At 40.2% G+C, this 22,281-nt stretch overlaps 1 protein-coding gene and 1 long non-coding RNA gene across 5 annotated transcripts in view; one reads left to right on the top strand and one right to left on the bottom strand.

Annotated features, from left to right (window-relative positions):
- RC3H1 (ring finger and CCCH-type domains 1) overlaps positions 1-478 on the bottom strand; it is a 56,410-nt gene extending 55,932 nt beyond the window's left edge. The window contains exon 1 of one of the 4 annotated variants that reach the window (XM_081025347.1): positions 158-478. The gene's annotated coding sequence lies outside the window, so the exon portion shown is untranslated. The remainder of the gene's footprint in view (positions 1-157) is intronic. The other 3 variants (XM_081025350.1, XM_081025348.1, XM_081025349.1) reach the window with 3 other exon arrangements.
- A 95-nt stretch (positions 479-573) lies between these two features.
- LOC308487076 lies at positions 574-22,081 on the top strand. The gene is made up of 3 exons (XR_013991665.1): positions 574-767; positions 2,795-2,909; positions 20,313-22,081. It is a non-coding gene; the product is annotated as an uncharacterized lncRNA (long non-coding RNA).
- The last annotated feature ends 200 nt before the right edge of the window (positions 22,082-22,281 follow it).

Raw genomic sequence — 22,281 nt, 5'->3', positions numbered from 1 at the left:
CGGCCACTGACAAGCCCCTCGGCCGCCGGCGGGGCCTGAGGCCGCCGAGGAGCGGAGGGCGGGCGAGGACAGCCCCTTCCCCGCCGCGGCCGCCTATTGTTCCCCACCCAGGCCGGGCCGCGCCGCCCCGCTCCCCACGCCGCCGCCGCTCGCTCACCGCGCTGGTCCGAGCAGCAGCTCCTCTCAGCTCCGAGTCCCCGCGGCCGTCGCCACCGCCGCGGCAGCCGCCGCCGCCGCCGCCACCACCGTCGACTCTGACTCTGTCCCAGGCCGCCGGGCCCCGGCCACGGCCGTCACTGCCAGCGCCGCCTCCGGCCTCCCACCTGCTGCTGCTGAGGCTGCTCCGGCAGCAGGGGCCATCTTGTTGGTCGGCCTCCCCTTCCTCCTCCTCCTCCTCCTCCTCCTCCTCCTCCTCCACCGCCGCCCGGTCGCTCGTTGTCCTCGTCCCCTTCCTCTTCCTCGGGCTCCGGCCCGCCCCGGAGACTGGGGCGGAGATCAGGGCGAGGCCCCTCCTTCCGGGGGCGGGGCGAGCGGAGGGGCGGGGCGAGCGGAGGGGCGGGGCGAGCGGAGGGCGGGGCGGGGCGGGGCGCGCCAGGGAGGAAAGCTCTGAGTCACCGGCCCCCGACGCCCGGAGCGAGGCTGGCGACGCTCACCGCCGGGACCCGAGCGCACCCACGCCCTGAGCCGAAGAACTGGTCCATCCGTCTGCCCGGCCCAGCCCCCACCAACGCCTCTGCGCCCAGCGGGCAGGTGGCCAGACGGGGAAGGTGAATTGCAAAATTTCTGGCGTTTCCATCCAATCCCGCACTACCTCCATCTACCAACCCCCTTGACTTTCTCAGTCTTGTCCCTCCACTCTTGTTTCTTTCCCATATCTCCCCTCACGCCCCCCAGAAGAATTTGTTCTTAACTCTTTGGATCCGGGTTCTCCATCACACCAGCTTTGCCCAAGTCACCCGTCTCAGAGCCCCGAACGAGTCCAGCCTCCCACCTGGGTGAAACAGCCCCAAGGCCGGCACGCTCACTGCCCCCAAACGTCTCTCCAGGCCTGTGTGCACCGTGAGAGCCCTCTGGGGGGAGGACAGGAAAACTTGGCCCCTAGGAGAGCGCCTGCATCTAAGGGCTAACCTCGTAATTACTGAAAGTTTCTTCTTCAAGGAGAAGAAGCCATTTTAATTTGGGGTACTGGGAGGAGACCCCTGCAAGACAACGCGGTGTATGTAGCCAAACCCTTGCTTTTTAAGAAGGGAGAGAAATGGAATTCTTTTCATGCCATGCAGTCCTAATTTCAAAATGAATCGTCTGGAATACAGGAGGGAGATTGTCCTCAAAATAATCACCCAGTTAATAGTCCTCTGCATTGTCACCCCCCCCCCCTTTTTGCCTCAGGTCTTGACCAAGAGCAGAGATTTTTGCTTTCTTGTTCTTTGTTCACTGCATACATCACCAATACCAAGGAGAGTAATGTACTATATTTAGACACGCTTCTTCTGCCTTTATGGTGAGAAATCCAATCACTATGACAGATAATGTTTTTATTATTTGTAAATAACATATCACACGCCTTCCTAAACTCTGAGCAGGGAAGAGTTTTTTTTTTTAGCTGCCAACACCCTCCTGTACTCGAGAGTTCAGCTTCTTTTTAGAAGACCTATTGATGTCTTCCTATTGATTGGACATTACTGCCTTGGAAGTGGGACTACATCAGTAACCTCTTCAACCTGCTAGTTAGTAACCCCAGTCCTACAAAGAGTAAATTTCTAGCTATCACAGAGGGATTGGGCTAGCGTGTGCTAACCTAAGGGCTATCTCCCTCAAACAGCCAAGCCTCAATCCCCTGCTAGGAAAAACAAATTAATCTGTTCCTGCTTTTCCTCCCCCTCCCTTCTCACTCCTAGGGAACCTTCCACAACAGAAGGTTTTAGCGGCTGTTGCTAGGCAAACATGCCAACCTCCCTTGTTTAGGTGAAGCTAGTAACCCAACTTCCATTACAACCTAGCAACCTAGATAATATAATTTCTTTGAACTATTAATAGTTGTACCTCAGTTGGTAAAGCCCCTTCAAGTTTCCCTTTAAAAAATACGACTTTTAGGTTACATTAATTTCATCAATATTTCAGCTAAACATAAGTTGAAAATGGAAGGGCTTCCCAAAATTCATTTTAACAATATAATTAAAAAGAAACATTTAGCAGAAGAGCAGCTTTGAAGGAAACACTGAAGTGTTTACAATAAAAACGAATCTAAGAGAAGCCGTTTATATTCTTTAAACTACCCAGTTAGTTTAAATGTATAGGAAGATACAGAGAATAATTTATCTCCTGAGACTGAGTCTATTTAGAAGAAAAATGCTATGGTTATTCAGTGAGGGAAAAAAAAGATTTTTTGGACTTTATTCCCAAATTAATTCTGTAAGAATTTTACCTAGTGAATTAAGCTCTTTTTTTCCTGATTTTGCTGTTTAAGTTATTGCTATGTTATTGTTATGTAATGGTAACATTTTTCAGGGTGTTGCGAATTAATATAAATAAGATTAAATAAGACATGTTGACTTTTATATTACATATATTTAAACTTCTAAACTTAAAATTATATAATTTGTTGAATCCAGTGAAATTTGTATTAGTATAGTGAAATAGTGTTTGAGAATTACCTTGAGCCATGGTAACACATTAAAAATGAATTACTAAAGACAAACAGCTTAAGTGCTTTATATTCATTATACTTAGAAATCATTATTTTGTAGCTTTAACAGAATTTAAACAAGTTAGTTTTATTTTCTATTTTATTTAGTTCTGACGTGGAATGCCTAGAAATTTAGACCCTGTCTCGTCCTCCACCATTGATATGCTATGAAAATTAAGTGAATCATTTCATGTGAAGGACTTAGAAAAGAGTGTGGCACATAGTAAGTACTCAAATTTTTTTGTAATCCATTTTATGTTTGTGTTGTTATAGTCTTTAGTTTCTTGATCAAATAAGGATGACAAGTCATCAAATATGTTTTTGCTCTTGGCAAAAAAAGGAAAAGGAATGCTACTTTTTAGATCACACACAAATTAGAATAATGCCTGATGAATTTTTTCAATGCCTGTACTATATTCTTATTTATTTGTTTTTTGAGAATAACCTCTGCTTTTTAGGTTATACTGAATGATTTTTTAAGGTACTACATACTTACAAATCGCTCTGGAATGTGTAATTGTCCACCTAAAGCATTGTTTGTCATAGTAAAGCTAGAAAAGACCTTAGATACCAACCCACTTATTTCAACAAATGAGATAGAGACTAAGAAAGAATAGATAGGCCACCTATCTACCCAACTCCTTATTTATAAACACTCTTATTGAGGAGGGGGTTAGAGAGCTGTAAGGGCTGGGATGGGAGGAGCAAATACACATGTGAATGAGTCATGTGTCCGTGCCTTAGAAAAAATTAATGCCATAGTGCGAATACAATAAGACATGCATGTCAACTACTAGAGTATAAAGTAGCTTGCTGATATTGCATACAAACTACCAAGTGCTATGAAAGTTAAAAGGAAGAAATAGTATGAATCTTAATTCTAATGTCACAGAACCTACCTTTTGACCAGTGACAATACTATGTATGATATTAGATATGTACCCAGAGGCATAGAAGTACAGTCAGCTCTCAATTCAGGGCAGGTAGGGATGAGGAAGAACAAAGAATAGGAAATTGGAGGTGTGGCAATAGAGTTTGGATTGACTAAAAAACCTGGTTGAAGTACAGGTTGGACCTGAGAACTCTTCAGTGTAAATCATTTATATATAGGGGTAGCGGGGAATGACATCCTCAAACACAAACACACACAAAATGGGAGTACTGGAATGGGGTCATTTGAATTTTCTGAACTGCTTTAGGTAAAATAAGGATGGGAGGCCAATTGAGTCCTCTCCATCATTCCCTCCTTCCTCTTTCCCTCTACATAGATTCTCCATAACCTACTCCCACCCCCAGACCTCACTCCTATTACCAGTGTCCATTAAGATAAATCTCTAGAAAAGAAATAATAGAGATAGATGTCTCGAGCCATTACACTAAGGAAATAGGAGGAAACTAATAGTTTCTGACCTACCCTTCACCTTTAGAGTCCAGTCCCAACTAGGCCCAAGTCAACATTTGCAGATTAGGCCTAAGGGGTTGCCTTAGACTCAGGGTAACAATCCAAAGTAATCATGGGATGTAGGCCAAGTCAATTCTGGGAATTCTGGAGCTGGATCCCCATAGACTTGATTGCCAAAGAGCTAAATAAAACGATGTTTCTGACTTTTACCTGCAATTACTTCTGAGCGGACTTACCTCCCACGAAAGCCTCCCAGCATTGAGCATGTCTGAACCTCAGTTGACCTCGTAAGACTTATCCCAGGGTGATAGTAAACAGCACCCCTTTATTAAAGAAACATCAAACAACTTTCTGCAAAGAGGCTCCTTGTATGCACTACTTTAAACAGTGTGATAAAAGAAAGCAGCTCCACTTTTCACTGGGCAAAAAACTCAGTGGAATATTGTTGTTTTTCACTATTGTGTTAGTTTGCTAGGACTGCCATAAGAATACCATGGACTGGATGGCTTAAACCACAGAAATTTTCTCACAATTCCACGAAGGCTAGATGTCTAAGAATAAGATATAGGCAGGTGAGGTTTCTAATAAAGCCTCTCTCCTGGGCTTGTGGAGACCATCTTCTCCCTCCATCTTCGCTCTGTGTCTGTATGTGTGCTAATCGCCTGTTACAAGAACACCAGGCATATTGGGTTAGGACCTACCCATATGACCTCATTTTGCCTTAATTACTTCTTTAACGATCCTATCTCCAAATACAGTCACATTCTGAGGTACTGGAGGTTAAGCCTATAACATGATTTGGCAGGGGGAGGAGTGGACAGAATTCAGCCCATAATAGTAACAAATGCTCACTTTAAGAAAAGAATACCATACTTATGAATAAAAGGCACCCTTGTTGAAGGAACAGTTTTAAATCTACCCAGTTAAATCTGAAGCACTTCTTTTTCCGATTACTCTGCATCATGAAGTATCAATGCTTGGAAGGTATACATCAGCAACAACCAATAGGATACTGGAATAAAAAAAACTGATTACCAAAATTATCTGAGTCACACCACAAGATGCTAGAAAACACGTACCAGAATGTGAATAGACTCATGATTAGTATGAAAAGATTCATATTTATATAGCTAATGATTTAAACCTCATTTAAAGCTCCATCTTGTCTAAATAAGCAATTATAGATATATTACGGTCAAATGTATTTTATAAGCAAATGATATCCTGTAGCACCAATTTATGTTCACTATCTCTTAGGCAACATTAGGTTTATCATGTCATGAGTAGCCAGTTAAGAAAAAGTTGGACATTTCATGTGTAAATCATTCAGGAAACCAGAATTTGAAAGTGTGCTTTAAGCAAGATGGAATCGAACCTTCTTTTTCCTCCATGCCTTACTTTGTAGGATCTGGACTTGGGGGTGTTTTTAGAGTTCTTTACGATGTTTCAGGAGGTTAGAGATTCAAGATGAGCTCTGTTACGTGGAGGCAGGTCACGAATCAGATAGATGTCTCTATGGTAGACTCCTCAACCAAGATGAATATTTAGCTTCATGTTACTCCATGAGTTTATTTCACTCTTATCCTCTACATTTGAATAAAGTCTGATTGTAATGTCCTAGTCTTTTCTCAGCTGTGCCACCTTCTAAAAACAGGAGAGTTCTGCAGCCATACTTAGGCCAGTCGTTCTCATGCAGGCCAATGTAGCATCGATAATGGGAAATACCTACAGCTCCCCCAGAGGAGAAGCAAATCTCAGGGAATAAGAGTCAGAGTCTTTCTCTACCTGGATATTTGTCTTCTGTTGTCAGTGTTGGACAGGTAGAAAGACTTATTACCACTCAAACTCTACCACTCTACCACTTACTAGCTGTGTGAGTTTCTCCAAGTTAAGCTTAGAAAGCTTCAATTTCCTTTACTATAAACGAAGGGATTGTAAAACGTACCTGAGATGGTTTTTATGGAGATTAAAATGAGAAAATACATGTAGAGTATCAAGTACAATGCCTGACATCTATCACTCAATGAATGCGAGTTATTAAAATTATGCTAGGTACTGAGTGTTGCCTTAGACCAGTGATTTTTCAGTTTTGCTGTGAACTTTTAAAAACTATATATCTTCTGCTCTGACCCTAGAGATTTTGATATAAGGTGTTGGTGTGGGGCCAGGGATCTTTACCTTTTGGGGATTTTACATGTTATCCCATGTTCAGTAAGCTTTTTTGTAAGTGGCCAGACAAATATTTTAGGCTTTGTAGGCCATATGGTCTCTGTCAACTACTCAACTCTGCCATGGTAGCAGGAAAGCAGCCACAGACAATATGTAAACAAATGAGCATGACTGTGTTTCAATAAAACTTCATTTGCAAAAAGAGATGGTGGACTGGATTTGACTCCCAAACTGTTGTTTGTCAACCATGTCTTATTGGAAGAGAGATTATATTTGCTATAGCCAGGGAAAGTATTATTATTATGTTCAACAGTAGCATTAAAAGCCTTACATGTAATGAGCAAGGTTTGGTGTCAAACACAATTAATTAAACAACGCTCCTGCATTCCAAGGAATTAGTAATGTAAAACAACAACAGCACAGGCATAGTATTTATAAGTATTCCTGAATGAGTAATTGCTGTATAAACATGAGTATACAAATCTAAATGTGAAACTGAGTTTAGAGGTAGGCAGATTTTGCTAATACTCTTGATTTACAAATGTCAGCTATGATAAGAAAAATGCAAGAGTGCTCATTCAGGAACCAATGTAAAGAGAACAATGCCCCAAACTAGCTTCCCTTTTTCAGCAAAAGGCTGTAAGGGAGCATCTTTTTAAATAGGACTTCATGGTTCTCCACATGGCTGAATTTGCCTTCTCTCAATTGTAATTTCTTCGTTAAAATACATCATAGTCTGATTTATCCTCTGAGATTAGGGGCTGTGTTATGGTTGCAATTTAACGACACTTGACCGTTTCCTTATTTAACTTGGAATAAAGGAAAATGTTTCTCTTTCTCAACAGGAATATTAGTAAACTTAGAAGAAAAGTCAGTGCATCAATTTGTGTGTGTGTGTATGTTTAAATCAAGTGGTTGGTAATTTAGTAACCTATTGTCTACAATTGTAGAAATGCTGCAATAGTAGCGGTTGGATAGGGCAAAATTCTCTTATCCCTGAAAGATGGACCTATAATAATGAATATTTACAATTTTTGGCTGAACAGCATCTTACCCTCTCCTCACACTCTGTTGGGAATTTTTGTGAGTCACGGGATCTCAGGGGCCAGAAAGCCCAGATACTTGTTCTGTGTCTTCTGCCTTCAGCTCCAGCGCTACAGCAATTCTAGGTGAGGAAAAGTGATCTAAGGTTCTTGGTAGACTGGGTACTCTTACTTTGGATTTGAATCTGTACTGAATTACAGAAAAGTAAGTAGAATTCATCCCACTTGCACCTGTGATATCAGGATTTGGTGGGACAATGGCAGCAATCCCTGGTGTGGTGTCCACTGGTAATGGCAGTGGTACCCTTACCAGGCCATTTCAGGACTGATCTAGCCATACTTCTGGCTCTCTAGTTTCCTTCAGCTCCCTTTCTTACTATCAAAACTGTGAGCCACTCAATGTTCTTCCAGAAAATTCCCTTTCTGGTTAAGTTCGCCACTAACATAGTTTAACATATAAGGGAAGAGAGCCGAAGGAAGCTAGAAAGTGCCGAAATCAAAGGGTACGCAGAAATAATCCATTTTCCTATTTCTCATATATTTGCCCTTTGCTCAGTTTAATGGAATTATCCATGTTTTTTCTTTCTTTGGGCCCTGATTTTTATTACACTGGTCATTAGAATCTCAAAACGTAAGAGTACAGTTGTGTCCATTTCATTTAAACTGAAGTGAAGGTGTCCTAAATTCCTTTTGTTAACTTAGTTCATTGATTACACCCAAATCATAAGCACTCCTCTCAAGCTTTTGATTGGAATTTTTTTACTCATTCTGCCAAGAATGTTTAGTGTCTGCATTCAAAATGAATATCTCACAGATTTCTCAAGGGAAAAGGCTCCATATAAATCTCTCTTTAGCTAAACATTATTTCAAATGCAAAGCGCTTTTTAGTTTTTTTCTTGAATTCCTTTTGCTAATAAGAATCTTCCTAATCAAGGATTTCATTTGGGATAATCAAAATCCTCTGTGCTAAAATTACATGGAAAAAGGATTCTTTTAAAAATATTTGCAAAAATATTTCAACTACCACAATTGAAGTGTTCGTTTATGGTTCTTTTCTGCAGAGATTTGTAACCTTGTGTCTGCAACATCTAGCCAGCCTCAAGTGTTCTCAACTGATGATATATAAATATTCTCAATCAAACAGAACAAAATTAATTTGCATCTACTTTATTAGAGACAATCACAGTAAATATTTAATAACCTGTTCTGTGCCAGTCACCATGCTGTGGAGATGTTGCAGAGTTTCTTCCTTGAGAGACCTTATAGTTTAGCAGGGAAGATAGAATACTTATAAATAGTTAAATAGCCACAAGTTTGAAGGCCAAAGTATATGGCGTATTTAATAGTGAAAAATTGACCTCGTCTGCGATGAACAGAGAAGGCTTCCTCAAGAAAGTCACATGTAAGCTGAAAGCTGCAGGATGAGTAGAAATTAAGTAGGCAAAGAGAGAGAAAACTATTTCAGGCAGCGAGAACAGCATATGTAAATGAACTGAGGCAGGAAGAAGCACGATGTGTTTGTGGAACTAACAGAAATCCAGTTTGGCTGGAGAAAGTACAGAGAGTCAGAGGGACCCTAGCCAAAAAGATGCGGCAGAGGTAGGCAGGTAGGCAATGGAACCCACAGTGGGAATTTTGAACTTTATTTGAAGATAGGTTGGCCAGATAAAATACAGGACATCAAATTAAAGTTGTATTTCAGATATGTACCTGAAATTTAAATTTCAGATAAACAACAATATTTTAGTATTAGTATATCCCACATAGTGCATGGAACATATACTGAAAAAAATTACCGTTGCTTACATGAAACTCGAGTTTAACTGGGCCTCCTGTATTTTTATGTGCTAACCCTAGCAACCCTATTATACTAGCAGAGTGAGGTCTGAAATGCTGAGGGACATGGTAAAATTTGCCTGTTGAAAAGTAGTCTCTAATTATAGAGTGGAAAATGTATTGGAGGCAGAGCAAAAGTACACGAGGAGACCGGGATTAGTTTCTCTTTCTTGAAATCTCCTCTGCCTTTGCCTTCTTATGAAATCACACCTGGATTTTCTCCTATCCCCCTGCTCACTGTGCCTCAGTTTCCTTTCATAGATTTACCTCTTCTAGTAGACAGTTAAATGTTGATGTCCAAGACTGGCCACACCCAAAGTTTGCAAGGCTATGGAGCAACTAGTTCTTTCATGTGTCGTTAGTGAGAGATTAAAATACCTGTGATCTTGCCATCCCACTTGTGGGGATATATTTGAAAAAATTGGAAGTAGGATCTCGAGATTCTGCACACCCATGTTCACAATAGATAAGAGGGAGAGCAACCCAAATGCCCATCTACTGATGATTAGACAAAGAAAATGTAGTACATACATACAATGGAATACTATTCAGCCTTAAAAAAGAAGGAAATTCTGTTATGTACTGCAACATGAATGAACCTTGAGGAAAGTATGCTAAATGAAATAAGCCAGTCACAGAAGAACAAAGACTGTTAGATTCCACTTACATGAGGAATCTGGAATAACCAAATTCTTGGAAACACACAGAGTGGAATGGTGTTTGCCAGGAAGGGAAAGGGGGAAATTTGGGAGTTGTTTAATGGGTATGGAGTTTCAGTTTCTCTACATAAAAAAGTTCTAGAAATCTGTTATACAATAATGTGGATATAGTTAACACCACTGAACTGAACACTTAAAAATGGTATGGTAGTAAATTTGTGGGTTTTTTTTTTTACCACAATTTAAAAACTTAATTAGAAAAAGATAATATTATCGAAGGATTCAAAAATCCTGTCCAATGCTTGCTTGGGTTACATATATACTAAAATTGGAATGATACAGAGAAGATTAGCAAAAAACTTGTCTATACAAAGGAATGTTTTTTACTCTTTTATGAAATATTGATTATAAACCAATATACGTACATATATAATAAAATTTTTTTTAAAGGCACGTCTGTGAACCTACCACCAGTTTAAGAAATAGTACATTACCTTTACCTTTGTAACTCTCCTGATTCCGTTTCATCCTATCCTGCACAATCATTCATTCATTCATTCATTTCATTCACATGGTTATTGAGTGCCTGATATGAGCCAGGCATTGTTCTAGGTTCTTTTTTTTTTTTTTTTTAATTTTATTGGGGAATATTGGAGAACAGTGTGTTTCTCCAGGGCTACCATCTTATAGTTTGTAATGCAAAAACAAGGAGGCTTCCCATTTTCAACCTGTGGAGACAGAGCCAGGAGTGCAGTTTCCAGGCTCTCACCCTCACGTGGAAAGGTGCTCACTCGGGTAGGAAATGGCCATCAACTGTGATTGGATGGCCATCAGATGTGGCTAGTTGGCCGTCAGCTGTAACCAGTGAGCCTTTGGCCACTAATATATCTGCCGTGGCTAAGCTAACAAAAAAAGTGGGGGCTAGCAAGAAGATGGTGGCTGAGCTAGCAAGCACAGATTGCAGTTAGCAGGGTGGATTGCAGCTAGCAAGTGGGGTTGATTGGTTGGCAGAAAAGCAGGCAGCAGGTTGCGGATTGTGTGGCTCCTGCCTCCTGTGTCTCCAACCCAGCTGCCAGCGAGACTATAGTGGTATGGCTCCCCTGTCTATGGCTCTGTGGGTGTTCCTTTTTGGCCTCACCATATCCTGCGTTCTGATGTGGGGAGCGGGACCAGAGACCCTGCATGACACCCTGCATGACACAACCTCATCCTCAGCACAGCACTCAGGGAAGTCCCGAAGAGGAAGGAATTGGCCCAAACTGTTGCATGCGATCACATTTGTGGTCTGGAAAATGGGGACCTTGATTAGTAACTTCACCAAGACCTCATGGAACCAGAAGAAGAAGATAGGAAGGTAAATCCGTGCTATCATGCCTTTTACAGTCATGTGCTCACCATACTTGGCCTTTTAAGTAAGATGTATTAAAATGAATTTTGGGACAATTCAATAAGTGACAACAATAAAAGTAAAAATAGCAACTTATGTTGATTGAGTGCTTACTGGTTCAGACATTGTTCTAAATGTACTGACTTATTTAATTCTTAAAACTTATAAATTGGTATTATTATTATCTCTTTTACAAATGAGTAAATGGAGGAAAGAGAAAGATCAAGTTGTTTGCCCTGCAGTCACTCATCAAAAAACTGGGAATTGAGTCTTGACAGTCGGCTCCAGAAATCTGGACTCAGGCTATGCTGCCAAAGAGTAGGAGGGAAAAACCCACCCAATGTATTTGGATTTGAGAAAACATATTTTCAAGTACACTCAGTGGAGATTTTGGAATTAAACCAAAAGATCAATTTGGTTTTGAACCTTCATAAGTGTTGAAGACTCAGAAATATTTATTGAAGGTTGGAGTGAATTTTTAAAGAATTACATCAGTGTTCTAAATCATCCAAAGAATATATTGAATACAACATATTTCAATCTCCTAGGAGAATGTCCATGAAAAAACATGTCTTGCACATTCCTGTGTATTAACTAAGATCTTAGTTGTGGTACAAACAACTTTACCTACTAAAGGATTGCAGACAGTCTGTACAGCTGAGAGCAAGCATCAAGCCAACCTTTAGTGAAGTCAGAAGGTCTGGTTCAGAAGGAGATTGTTACCGGAAATGACATGTACCTCAGCTATTTGTCTTCTTGAAGGAAAGAATTCAGTCAAGAGACAGAGTTTGTGCAGCACAGGACAGCAAGAAGTTTATTGGTAAGAGCGAGTGCACTCTGAGACATGGAGTGGCTGATCCAAGAGAGGGAAGCAGCCTCTCCTTACATTGTGTGAGAGCTTTAATTTCTACGGGTAGAATTGTCTGCCCCTCTTCCTCTCCAGTACCTCTCCTTCTCCAGTGCCTCGTTCTCCCTTCTTGCTCCCAAGGTTGTCTGAGCTCAGTACAATGGCCCTGAGAAGCAGGGCGTATATTCTGGTAAGCAGGATGGTTTCTCTCTTTCTAGCTTCTAATAATACATCCCTTTGATTAGGGGCATGTGTGAGCCTGGAATCCTGTTGGGCCAGTAAGGCATTGGGGTCCTAAGAGAGGGCAGCTGCAAGGGGTCTTGACCCAAGTAGGAGCTGCAGCAAGGGGCTTCCTAACCGGGCGAGGTCTCTCCTTCTGCTCATTTGTATCTGTCTACCTAACCCTATCAAGATGATGGAGCATTTCTTGAGATCCAGTGATATCTCTGGAGACCTTTCTTCCCTCAGGTTTATGGGATAGCTCCTATATTCCTTTCTTTTTCACAGTTGCCACCCTTCCTGGCCCCTCCTCACCTCCATCTATGTTTCTCCTTACAAGGCTGTGAAACTGCCTCTTCAGCTTTCTCTAACCATCCTCAATGACCTCAGGAAAAAAAAGCCCAGAGACCTTTTTTGTTTTTAAGGAATTACTGTCAATTGCTATGGGGAAACAAATTTGTGGTCAAAAGAAACTGAAAAACGGAAGTCACACATACTCACCAACTTTCAACAAGTTCTTTAAATTGTGCCTCATATTTTACCAAAATAAGTCAGCAGACTGGGTCTAAACAAATTTTATCATAGTGCTACCTGTAGCTTGCTTTTTGCATACTTATTGTTTATCGAGGACTTACATGCTGCTTACTGTTTGAAGCATTTTATGTATGTTAGCGTTTCCTGACATCTTTGTGAAGTAGGTGCAGTTGGCATCTTATTTCATATGAGGAAACTTAGGCACAGAAGGGTTGGCCGATGGCTGGAGGTGGCTTAGTAAATAATAGAGTCATGCTCCAAACTGAGGCCACCCAGCTCTAAAGTCTACTCTCTTGACCACTGCACTGCCTGGCTCCTCTGGTGAAGCCAAATCGGGACAGATGGTTGGACAAGCAGAAGTGTATGCAGTCTGGCGGAGACTGAGTTGGGAGTGTGGCTTAGGAACTGGCTGCTCTGGCAGGCGTTTTTGGCAAAATACGTGGCAGGATCATCACTGCCCAGTGACTGTCCGTCAGCTTTTTTAAAAAAACTGGACTTTCTCAATTAAAGATAATGAGTGTCTTGAAAACAATTCATACTACTGACCAAACTTTTAAGACACTAATAACCAGCCATAATGTCATGTGATCTATCCGTGTCTAGAAACTCTTCCCCTCTGTCTGGCACTCACTCTTCCTGATATCAGGGAACATGGAAAAACAGAAAGTGAGAATAGAATTATAGCAAGGGAATTCGAAAAACCTGAGGGGTAACATTTCCTTTAGGCTCTGGACATGACTGATAGAACATTCCTCTCCCATGCCAGAGGCCGTAACCTGATGGCTCTTGTTCTCAGATCTGATGTCTTTCTCCACAGGTTCAGAGGCTGGATAGACATGTCAAGTGTTTGTCTTGGTAGCTCTCTAGGTGTTAGAAAACAAACATCTTACTCACATTCATATAACAGAGGTGGAATAGAAGTGACCGAGGTGGAATTGTCATTCAGCTTTGATGCCAATGCCAGTGCTCCTCATCGGACCCCACCATCCTGCTTTAAAAGGGAGAAAATGATGGACCACAGTTAGCATCAGCCAATCAGACACCCGCTTACTGTGCTTTTTGTAAGTCCTTCACTCTGTGACAGGCAGAATGTGTATCAAGAACAGTCGTTGTCCTCAAGGAGGGTCCATTCTCATTCTGTAGGTAAGAGCAACAAGCATGGGAGTCCGTGGTACAAACTCTAGGTGCCCAGATACCAAACCGGTCAGAAAAGACCATGATTACTGTGACCTGGCATAGTCAGGGAAAGCTTTAAAACCGGTCCGAAGCTTTAAGAGCAGGTTAAATGTAGATTGGTACAGGGGAGGGATAGTACATCCCACTGGTTTCAAGACTGTGAAGGAGGGGATCACTTCCACAGAGAACAGTGAATAAACTTACTGTAGGACAGGTAGAGAGTGGGGGCATGATGAAAACAGGCCTTCACAGGTAGGAAGAGAGTTTAGCTGTGATGTGTTTAGTATACAGGCTGAGAATGTTCAGGGAGTCCAGCTCGGTGGCTACTGGGGTGTTCTAAATCTGAGACACTGAGCAATCCAACTGGGGTGAGGCGGGTGGAAACAGGAGGGACAGGAGGAACTGATACCATGTTTCCCCGAAAATAAGACTGGGTTTTATATTCAGTTTTGCTCCAAAAGACGCATTAGGGCTTATGTTTAGGGGATGTCCTCCTGAAAAATCATGCTAGGGCTTCTTTTTGGGCCAGGTCTTATTTTCGGGGAAACAGGGTATTTGGGAGGAAATATTACTAGGCCTTCATTATCAGGAGGAGTGAAATAGAAGGATGGGGTCAAAATAATTCTCAGGTCTCCTCTGTTCATTGATGTTTATGTTTACACAGGTTTTCCTCCCACTCTTCCTTCTCCTCCTTTGAAGTCTTCCCCTAACCACATGTAAAACTATGAGGAACAAGATAAGATCAAATATTTCGGATAAACGCTTTTTGGCCAGTTTATAATTGTTAATCTCAATGGGGAAAGTATCTCAAGAATAAAAAAATCTCCATTATTGGTTTTAGGCTGCCTTCTCTGAACACTGAGCATATGCCTTTTTTTTTCTTTCTTACTTTTGTCTTTTTGATATTTATGTATCCAAAAGCAAAAGGCTATTTTTCCTTAGTCTACAGCAGAATTACTGTGTGCTACTTTCGTTAGTTACAGGCTCACCTGAAAATTCCTAGAGTTTTATTATCTTCCTCCAAATATTGTTTGATTCCTCTGCAAACACTAATAAAAATAACTTGAAGTTAATACTCCATCTTCCATTTAAAAAGATTCCAACCTTCTTTACAATGTGTACTGATATTATTATTTTATGTAGACACACTGCATTTCCTTAGTGCCTTTTATCTCAGGATCATGAGGTGCACAGCAAACGTTAATTAATTCTTACAACAACCCTGTGAACTATAATTTTTATGTGTATATAGTAGATGAATCACGGAAGGACCAGCAAAACACAGCCTTTGTGGAGAAGACTAGCCTTGGCACTACTTCACGTATAAACAACCCCATCAAATAGTTCAGAGCAGGAAAGGGAGCATCATCTTTTATGTAACTAAAACCACCAATGGAGTTTCAGCAAGAGAATAATTATCCAAATAATGACTTATCTAGGTTTCCACAAGCTACACTTGGACTCTTGCAGTAAACATGCCAGAAAAGAAGGAAGTGTCAGCATCTATTAATAGCTACGCCCTCAATCTTATTGTCTCTCCCAAGACGACTGCTTAGGCAACAAAGCAGTCCCGGTCTTTCCCTGCAGCTTTGATTCAGCACCAACGGACAGAAAGTGTGCCACAGGCTGACTCACCAACACTTTGCTTCCTACCTAGATTTCCCTGGAGGGTCTCTCCTTCAGGGGTGTGGCGGCCCGGCATGTTTAGCTGAAGATTAAATCTTCATTATTGTCACGTAGGCTGCGCTTTATGATAAAAACAAAAATAGAATTTATAATATGGAAAATATTCCTAAAAACATAGACTCTTTCTTGTCTAAGTTGACTCAGCAAACAGTCGAGCCTCCATACCAACCAATGCTTTGTTCAAGGAAACTAGGTTAACACCTTTGTCTTTATTGGGAGCCCACCTTTATTCTAGCTTTTCAGTCTGGAAATTTTCAAACAGATACAAAAGGAGACAGAATGACATAAGACAGACCCCTTTTACCTGTCACTTAACCAACAGTTAACACCTTGGCTCCTCATTACAGTCAAGAGAAAGCTCTGTAGAAAGTACGAGTCCCTTGGTTTGGCAACAGCACAGCCATCTCCAAGGGTCTCATGGAATACTGAAAACCAAACTTTAATTCATTTTAATCGACCTTATGAAATAGATAAACGTATACATGTCGTAAGGTAAACTTATGGGAAGATAAGAAAAACAAATCACAAAATTAAACAACAGAATCTCTAAACCCTAAGTAATACTATCACCTGCCATTGATTAAGTCAAGTGTCAGACCCTTTATTAGGCATTTACCCTACATACTGAACTCTTATTTATTTTTATCGACAATACGATATAGTAAGCATTCGTATCCCTGTTTTCAAGGTGTGGAAACTGAGGCTTGGAGAAGTTAAGTAACTCACTCACAGTCATAAACTTAGTAGGCAACAGGATTTGTGATTGTCATTACCTGATTCTAAAGTCCGTGCTTTGTTTTACAAACTCGCCAAAGGACCCACTAAAGCTCAATTTAAAAGACATGTTTCTAATGTTAGAAGGGGAAAGAAAGTGGTAAACATTCCAATTTGGGAGGTGGTGCGGGGGTGTGTGTGGGAGAGAAACCCATAAGAATTGTTAAAGTCTTAGCACCAAAGCTAAGGAAGGGGAATTGTCTACCTTGCATTTGCTCCATTTAAAAGAACCCTAGATTTCTTAACATGACCAAATAAATAAATATATCATTTGCTCAGCAATGCAGTAATTCTAAATAGCCATTATTGCATGGTAAGGCATAATTTAACCTTGTCCACTGTCAGGATACTAAGCTAAATAAGAAGCTGTGCAGAAGACATCTCCATTAATACATTCTCTAAATGCGTATACTTTCATGCCATTCAAGTGCAACATATGAAACTTGAATTGTATTGGCTCAGTCATCTTTACTTTTTCTAACAAATTGATTGTCAGGGTACCAGAGAAGCAAGTGGGGTTTTGTTTGATATATTTTTCTTAATAAAGGACCTGCAATCACTTTGTGTTGAGCTTGTATTGCTCAGTACTTTCTTGTAAAAAATATGTTATTAGAGAAAATTATTTTATTTTATACTTTTATTAGTCTTCATTTAAAAATTTAATAACAGTATTTATTATATACACATAATTTAAAAAATATCCAAAAACACCAAATAAGTTATAAAGACAAACAGTAGTTTCTTGCCCCACGCCTTCAGGCTACCTCCTAGTTATTGCCTCAGAAATAATTACTTCTTTCTTTTACATCATTTTAGCTGTGTCTTTTGTATATGTATATACTTCCATCTATATCTCCATATTCCTAGATGATACCTTATAGAGCTGCTTCCTGATTTACCACTTTTAGATAACATCTATCGACTTCCTTGGTATGGCAAATCAAATACTGGTTAGGCAACTTCTGTATACCAGACTTTGCTTTATTTACTGAGGATTCCAGAGACAACAAAACAGACAAATCCCTGACTTTGTGGATTTACAATCAAGTGGATTAAATCCTTTTACAATTGTTCCACCCACTCGCTACACTTCTAATGTAAGTATATCATAATTTTTAGTTCAATTAATCTGTGTTTATGTAAATATTGTTCACCATCGGTACTCCAAACTGTGCTATGATTATATTTCTTTCTTGGCAATTCTAGAGTACTTTCAAAATAAAATAATTAAAAATAAAAGTATTTTCACATTTTTACAACTGCTCAAATGGATTCACAATCCACCGTTTTCCCCCAAATGCTCACGGGTAACAGAAAAACTACTAGTTTTCTTATTTTCCTAGATACTCACGTATGGAAGCCTGTCTGGTTTTAATCTCTACATCGCCCTTTGGACCTGCTTCTTGGCTGTTGTTTTGCACTGTTTCCTATGTTCCACGTCTTCCTTCATCATCATCTACACCCAGTTTTTTTTGGAGTACATCTTTACTAAAGTCCAGAGAAGGATGAACAGAAAATAGGTTTTCCTGGTCTTCGAATAAATGAAAATTTCTTTAATCTATTTCTTGTTTTGAAAGGTATTTTTTTCCTCAGAATTCTGAAAGCATTGCTTCATTATCTGTTCAGTATTGACAACAGAATTCTCATACCGTTCTCATTCTTATTCCTTTGAATCTGACCTGTTTTTCCTCTCTGGAATTTTTTCAAATTTTCACTTTCTTAACGGTGTTGGGAAACTTCACAGTGACAAAACTTTGAGTGAATGTTTCTTTCAGTCATTGCTGCAGGGGTTTGAGTATTTTATATCCTATTATTATTTTTCAATTTGTAGACTCCTGTCATTTGGGTCTGGGGAATTTTTTAGCATTTTTTTTGATAGTTTACTCATCTCTATTTACTCTCTCCTTTAGTGGGACTTCTACCTGTTGGATTTGGCTTTTGTTTTGATCCTCTCTACATCTCTTATCTTCTGTCTTTTCCTGCTTCCTGGGAGATTTCATTAACTTTCTCTTCCAACCCTTCTAATCACGTTATTAATTTGTCTATTATAGTTTTAATTTCTTTTTTTAAAAAAGATTTTATTGGGGAAGGGGAACAGGACTTTATTGGGGAACAGTATGTACTTCCAGGACTTTTTTCCAAGTCAAGTTGTTGTCCTTTCAGTCTTAGTTGTGGAGGGCGCAGCTCAGTTCCAGGTCCAGTTGCTGTTGCTAGTGGCAGGGGGCACAGCCCATCATCCCTTGCGGGAGTCGAACCCGCAACCTTGTGGTTGAGAGGACACGCTCCAACCAACTGAGCTATCTGGAAGCTCAGCAGCAGCTCAGCTCAAGGTGCCGTGTTCAATCTTAGTTGCAGGGCGCGCTACCCACCATCCTTTATCCCTTGCGGGACTTGAGGAATTGAACTGGCAACCTTGTGGTTGAGAGCCCACTGGCCCATGTGGGAATCAAACCAGCAGCCTTTGGAGTTAGGAGCACGGAGCTCTAAACTGCCTGAGCCACCTGGCTGGCCCAGTTTTAATTTCTAAGATAAAAATATATCTGTGTTCTCTGCTTTTTACAGCATTCTGTTTTGTGTGTGTGTGTGTGTGTGTTTTGTTTTGTTTTGTTTTGTTGGTGTTTTTTTATTTTTATGGGTGTCATATAATCTCTTTTTTGAAAGTTTAAGAGTTTTAAAAATATTTTTCTTCTTCCTATGTTATCTGTCTTCTTTGAGTCCCTTTGCTCTGTTTATTTAGTTTAGGATGGTTAGGCAATAGCCAGCCTTACGCTGGAGGCCATGGAATGTGTTTTTATCCTGGGGCTATTCACTTTCTGCTCTGCAGAATCGCTTTCTACTTTATCTGATTTCAAGTTTTCAAAAGCTTGTTGAAATTTCTTATCTGCTTCTGTTTCTTCTCCCATTCTCTTAATTTTAGGGTCTTAGGCAGGATAGGAGAAAAATTCATATGATCAATCTGCCATCTTTAACCAGAATCTTTTAGAGAAGTGTAAAAGCTCTCAAGCATACAATTTTTAAGGTAATTTTTGATGTTTGTCATGAACAGGAATAGCATGATTTATAGAAGTCGTGTTTAAGTCTCACTTTTCAGCTTTATATCTGAGCCGACTAGCCCAGTTGGGCAGAGCACAGCAAAATAATGCCAAGGTCATGAGTTTGATCTCCATGAAGGTCAGTTAGCCTTACTTAATTTCACAGACTTTATCTTCTCCTCTATCGCACAGAGAAAGTCCAGAATGTTGTTTGGGGTAGCTATAAAATAGGCAAGAAAGAATCCAGCTCTCGCTTTACTGTTGCTGTTGAGATTCTGTGTCCTAGGGTAGTTCGGCAAGATACTGCTACAGGAACCTAAAAGGAACCAAAGATACTGGGAAATTAAATGGTGAGAAAAAGAATAAAGACTTATTACTATAAATCAATTCACTTCTGGTGGGGGGAAAAAACTCAACCCATATGTCTTAGGTTGTTTCCCCAGAAGCATACTTAGACGGTGACCTGTGGAGAAAGGTTTATTGAGGAGTACTCTCTGTGACAACAGCTGTAAGTGAAGGCAGTGGGAACAGTTGGTCTTGGATGTGGTCACAACAGAGGCCTCAGCTGATCCCACAGAAAGTTCGGGAGCTGAGAGTCCCTTCAGAGTTGTAACACTGGGCGGCAAGAAGCCAGTTATTGTTTGAGAACTGTCTCCAGGAAGGGAGCACGAGCTTCTGAGGACACAACTTCAGTGAAGTCTCATCAGCTGAGCAATTTGCAGAGAGTTTTGAAGTTGGAGCCAGCAGTCAATATCCCTGGCAGTTGGAGTGGCAGAGCACAGCCTCTGCTATACTGTATAAACTACTGTCCTCTTCAGACTTCAAGAGCTGAAATATTGGGTCTTTCTTCCATGTCTCCTAGATCCTGGCGGGGAAAAGAAAATGAGCCGTTCAATGGCAGAAGTGCAACTATATTTGGTGTGAGAAGGAACGAATGATCGGTTCACTCCATAAAGCAGATAATTGGGCTCCAAGAGACAGAATGAATGGAATAAACTCCTCAGGGTTTGAGTATTTTATTTCATGCTCTTTTTGCATTTTGAGTATATTTCCTTTGGTTAAAAAAATCATGTTTAGCTTTTAAATAAGAAATCAAAGTTGCCATGTGTAGGATTACAGTGTTAAACTTGGGGAAAGTTCAGTGACAATGCTTTCAGGAGAAAGAAAACACTCGGAATGTATTCCAAGTTCAGTTAACAGAGCACAGAGAAGTAATAGTCAAAAATTATCATAATTTTTTACTCTTCGTTTATGGAGGAAGAGGAAAATAGTGATACAATACTAAATGGATGTCTTTAAGCACATATATAGAAAACCCCTTTTGTTAGTACATTATTTTAATATTTACAGCACTGACATATGGTACTGCCTATTCTTTCTGCTGTAAAATTGTATTTTGTTGCTGTCAGTAAAAATATTTTTAATTCTTGCACAAAAACAATTGAGGAAAATAGGATATCAGCTAAAGTACTCCCATGTCCAGCCTTTCCCCTACCACTACCACCATGTTTCTCCCTCTTCCCCTCTTCCAGGGAACATTATTTCCCTCTACCAGGGAACATATTCCCCTCTTCCAGAGTACATTATTTTATCTCTAATAGTTACATTTTACTCTTTGGAAAAGGTAGACACATTTTTTTTTTTTTACCCTGTTCCCCCTACACATTTAATAACATCTTTTTGATGCACTGTGTTGTTGCTAAACATTCAGAAATTTATTTTTCTAAGCAAAGTTATATCAGAATCATTCACGATAAATAGCTAAATGAAACAATGATTTGAAACTTTCTGTTCTCTCGAGCTTTAAGTCTGGAAAACAGAAGGTAAAAGGAAAGAGGGGACTTTCACAGACTAAAAATCTCTTTCTCATTGTTGTTGGGAAACTGAAGAACGTTAGTCAACTAACCCAAAACTTTAAAAGAGGGAGGGAGCCAATTTTTGTTAGGTGGTGACTTAACGGGTTCAACCTGACAACATGCATTGTAAAGACAAGCAGTGGCTGAGTCACGTGTAAGAAACAACTGAGCCTCGATTCCAACAGGCAGCTGGATACAGCATCACGTGGTAACCGAGGACAAAGACAGTTGGCTTCTCTGTGTCTCAATAAGGGCTGGAGAGATGGTCTCAGCATCACCTCAGAGAATCTTCAGGAAACTGGCAGTGAAGCTCATTTGGTTAGATTCTGTACCATTGGCTCAATGGTTCCTGCCTTTGTGTCAGTAAAGGCTCCGTCATCCATAAAATTTTAGAGCTATGAAATTCACAAGGTCATTTCTGATACACAGTGAAAAATAGGGCTTCCCCCCCTCCTCTCTTCTCTGTTCTTGTTCCCTTCCTAGAGGCAAAGATAGTTTCCAATTTCTGATGTGTTTGCCTCTAAGATGCTGTAATGTGTAAGTTTTGAAAATCCACGCTTTGCTTTCTGTTTTTGCTGCCACCACCTCCTTGTCACTTAGAATCAATGTAATAACTTTGAAAATAAATTTAATCTTAGCAGTTTATTGTAAACCTCTGCTGGCTCGGATTGTATTCCCATTGGTTAAGCAGCATGACTGTAATGTTATATGTCAATTATATCTCAGTTTTAAAAATACCAAGAAAAAAAGAAAGCATTAACTCAGGGACAGAGGGAAAATAACAAAAACGACAAAACATTAAAAAAAAAAAAAAAAAGAGGCAGCCTGGTGGCTCAGTTAATTAGAATGCAGTGCTCATACCATGTTTCCCTGAAAATAAGACCTAGCCAGACCATCAGCTCTAATGTGTCTTTTGGAGCAAAAATTAATATAAGACCTGGTATCATATATTATATTATATCATCATATCATATA

The sequence above is a fragment of the Rhinolophus hipposideros genome (genome assembly GCF_964194185.1).
Source record: "Rhinolophus hipposideros genome assembly, chromosome: 19".
Taxonomy (NCBI): domain Eukaryota; kingdom Metazoa; phylum Chordata; class Mammalia; order Chiroptera; family Rhinolophidae; genus Rhinolophus; species Rhinolophus hipposideros.
The sequence above is the reverse complement of the archived record's forward strand: the minus strand, read 5'-3'. Positions and strand labels throughout refer to the sequence as shown.